This window comes from Carassius auratus, chromosome 26, assembly GCF_003368295.1.
Source record: "Carassius auratus strain Wakin chromosome 26, ASM336829v1, whole genome shotgun sequence".
Lineage (NCBI taxonomy): Eukaryota > Metazoa > Chordata > Actinopteri > Cypriniformes > Cyprinidae > Carassius > Carassius auratus.
The window spans coordinates 23,855,833-23,860,105 of NC_039268.1; the positions used below are offsets into that span (position 1 = coordinate 23,855,833).

General features: G+C 38.8%; 1 pseudogene; it reads left to right on the plus strand.

Moving 5' to 3' along the window:
• The window catches only part of LOC113044702 (NF-kappa-B inhibitor zeta-like), a 7,729-nt pseudogene extending 6,350 nt beyond the window's left edge, over positions 1-1,379 (plus strand).
• The last annotated feature ends 2,894 nt before the right edge of the window (positions 1,380-4,273 follow it).

Here is a 4,273-nt window from a genome sequence, read left to right on the forward strand (position 1 = left end):
CTGAAGAGCAGCTCTTTCTGCATCTCGTTACGCTGTTTTTAGGTCGCTGCACATGCGCAGTATTTCAAAAGTGTTTGGATTAAAATCTGAATCAGATCTGGACAGTTCAGTCTGATTAACACGGTAACATGAGAATCTTTTATCCCGGTTGTGTTAAGATCAGATCTTTAGGCTCCATATAGACTCAGAATGCTCTTCCCGTAATGATGCTCTTTTCAGATAGACTTCACAAGACTTTTCTTAAACTTTCTATTACAGCCGTGATCTCATTATACCACTAGATTGGTGCACTAGACTGTATTTTCATAATCGTGTGATTCCCAGCGTCTCTCAAACTGTACTTTGGCTGTGGTTCTTCACCTGAAGGAATCAGTCATAGCAGACACGTCCTGCTCGTGCGGCGCTGAAGCGTTCGAGTCGATGGATGAAGCGGTCAGAGGACCGAATCACTGACCCTTGTCTCTCTGTGCTGTCCGCAGGTGCGTCGGATCCTGAAGGGGAAAGGAGCGCAGAGCCGCTCGTGAGAATCGCTGTCAGTCAGGCAGCCGTCAGTGTACAGATTCATTTGCCGCCGCAGGCAGATGTCAGTTGTTTCCATGAAACAGTCTTATCATTGTTCACTACTGAGTAGTAGACGGCACAGGAACGTGAGAGCAACGGCTCAGAGAAGACACCGGACGTCAGAAGAGGAATCCAGTGTTATGAGGAAGTTAGGAAGGATTATTCAGAGAGCAAATAAAGAGGAAGAAAGTGACTCTTCTTCTCTCGTTCGTGAGCAGATCTGAAGCATTGCATTTGGCTCTGGTGTGTAAAAGAATGTAAACCATAATAATCTCTAAACTCTATCTGGATTAGTGTTATTAGTATTACTCTGATCTGTTTTGTCAGAAGGTTAACATAAGATAATAATCAGTAACTTTGAACCTGTTGGACCAGAACGTCCTGAGTGTTGACTTCAGGCGTGTCTCAGCGTGTTCTTTTGTTTTCTTCCATTGATAATTAACTTTTATGAGCTCATGCTATTCTCGAGAAGTCCTCTAATTATTCTGTTTGACTGTAACTGCTGTTCTCAGAATCAACAGTAAAATCCACATTAAAATAAGGTTAAAGGGGTTTGTTTTTGATGAAGACAGAAAGAGATGGCATTATAACAGCTCATATGACTTGATTCTGTATTATATTAGTGCTGTATGAGTTTTTGTGGTGATGGGATTAGTATATAGGATTATTCTTTCTTTCTCTATATATAATGTCATTCAGCATTGTTTATTGTGCATCAGGTGCGGGTCATTGTTTGTTTTCTTTGCAGGTAACATGATATTCTGTGAGTTTAATTGTCCGCTGTAATTCAGTCTTAAATAAAGATTCCTTGTTCTGTTCTTGTGAGAGTGTCAGATTTCAGAAAAGTGTCGAAACAAAAGAGCAGAAACTGATCCAGAGCAGGAAATAATTCGACTGAAACACAAGCTAACGTGACACACACCTTACAGGAATTCACAAGAAGCACGAGATCACAGGAACAGCACGAAGTGATTGAACAGTGTTTACTTTTGAAGTGTTTGTCATTTGAGTTCATCTACTTCTCAGTGCTTTTAAAGTCATCACAAAGACAAGAAAAAACCTCATTCATGTACAATAGACCCACGGAAGACACTCAAAATAGATTCCCTCGCTCACGTAAGCTGACCTTTTAGTTTTATAAGAGGAAAGCACCTATGAAATTAGGAGATTTCCTCATAGTCTGAGTGCTGAAACTACAGCAAAAGTCTTTATATCATCAGATTTAACCTCCACTTCTGCATTTCTTTCATGTCACATTCCAGAATTGTTTCTGGTCTATAAAAATAATCAAAATAGAAACATGAAACCACAATATTCTCACAGCTCCAGTTTCATTTATCTGAGCCAGAAATCCCCCTCGTTCTGAACCAGATTCTCCTTCAGTGTCCGTGTGTTTGTCTTTACATACACAGCCCTTCATTTCATAAGAAACCTCTTATATGTTTAAAAAAAAAAAACATAAAGGCAGGACAGAGATTATTCAAGTCGAGATGATTAATTCTCTGTAACAGCAGTTTCCTTGGCCTGTGTTTTTTAAAGAATAATAATAATAATCAAGCCCAGTGAATGTCTGATTGTTCATCTCACTTTATGGTAAAAAACTGTTAATAATAGACGATTAACAACTGCATATATAGATCAAACTCGGACACCTGTGAAGGTTTATTGAAGTGCTTCGTGTTCTCGGGGTGTGTCTGTGTAATCACAAGCTCAACCAGCTGGACGTGTCTGATGTCACACCACTGTGTCTAATGTATAGAAGAGTTTTTTCAAATGTATAATTTTTAACTTATATTGATGTTTTCCTTGTACATCAATTACAAGCACATGCTAGATTATAATTCCTTGGCCTACTCAAGTCAAGTCACCTTTATTTACAAAGTGCCTTTATCGATACAGAGTGTGTCAAAGCAGCTTTACAGTATTAAACAGTAAACATTGTCAATAATGCACAAGGACAGTAAACACTCAATTTCTGTAGAATTCGGTTTATCATTGAATTCAGTGATTATCATCATCCAGCTCAGTTAAGTTTAAATAGTATCTGTGCAATCAAGTCGAGGATATCGCTGGATATTAAGTGCCCCCAACTAATCAAACCAGAGGAACCAAAACTCCATCGGTTACAGAAACCCTTGGGAGAAACTAGGTTTCTCCTGCCACTAGGCTGTTATGAGGGCACTGTATGATTTGAGTTTCTTCTTCAGTGAATTTTCTGACTTCAGTTTAAGTTTTAATGAAAGTCTAATCGGGTGTGTCTGTGTGTTTGAGCTCAATGGTCGAGATCAGTCAACTATAGCCTTTGTGAGTTTCTCACATGCTGGAGGCAGGTTGCTACATGACTTTACGTTATAACTTTAACTGGAGATCAGAGAACGACATGCTGAACCGATGAGCTAATCATCAACATCATTAACAGAAAGAATACAGGAAGCTTTCTCTAATATCCTTTCTAATCACACTGACAATGAAACTTCATGTTTGATATTCATATATTTTTGTTGCTGGGTTCTTGTCACAGCTGATCTAGTTAAAGAGAAGAGAAGAACAGAGTCTCATGGGAGCTCTCACTTCCTCCTTCAGGTGCCTTACTTCCTGTCCCAGTCAGATTCCCGGCACTGATGCGTCATCTTTTTATAGTGATTCCACTGGAATATTCATGACATACACTCAAAAACCAAACATCTGATCATGTCACAAAGACATATGGTTTATTGTTTCGGTCAACTTCAATACTACTGTCCAGATGGAAGGGAAAACATGCTGACCCTTTGAACTGGGGTGTGTTTCTGGAACATTACACAACATCAATAACGAGGTCCTTTGACAGAGAACTCATCTAATGATCCTGATGACAGATGGGTGTTATATCACTCTACACGACACAACAGAAAACTCATACTGTAAATATTTAGAATAATCAAATGAACCCAACTGTAGGAGCATCACAGAACCAGACTCCAGAAGATTGTGTAGTTATTGTGTAATAACCTGATCAGCTCATTCTTCACTCGCTCTTTCAGACTGGGTCTACAGCAGGAACAATAATGTGTTTAATAAAGCCGGAACAATAACGTGTGTGTTTAATACAGCCGGAACAATAACGTGTGTGTTTAATACAGCAGAAACATAACGTGTGTGTTTAATACAGCAGAAACAATAACGTGTGTGTTAATACAGCCGGAATAATAACGTGTGTGTTTAATATAGCCGGAATAATAACGTGTGTTTAATACAGCCGGAAAAAATAACGTGTGTGTTTAATACAGCCGGAAAAATAAGTGTGTGTTTAATACAGCCGGAAAATAACGTGTGTTTTTAATACAGCCGGAACAATAACGTGTGTGTTTAATACAGCCGGAATAATAACGTGTGTGTTTAATACAGCCGGAACAATAACGTGTTTAATACAGCCGGAACAATAAGTGTGTTTAATACAGCCGGAACAATAACGTGTGTTTAATACAGCCGGAACAATAACGTGTGTTTTAATACAGCCGAAATAATAACGTGTGTGTTTAATACAGCCGGAATAATAACGTGTGTGTTTAATACAGCCGGAACAATAACGTGTGTTTAATACAGCCGGAAAATAACGTGTTGTTAATACAGCCGGAATAATAAGTGTGTTTAATACAGCCGGAAAAATAACGTGTGTGTTTAATACAGCCGGAACAATAACGTGTGTGTTTAATACAGCTGGAATAATGAC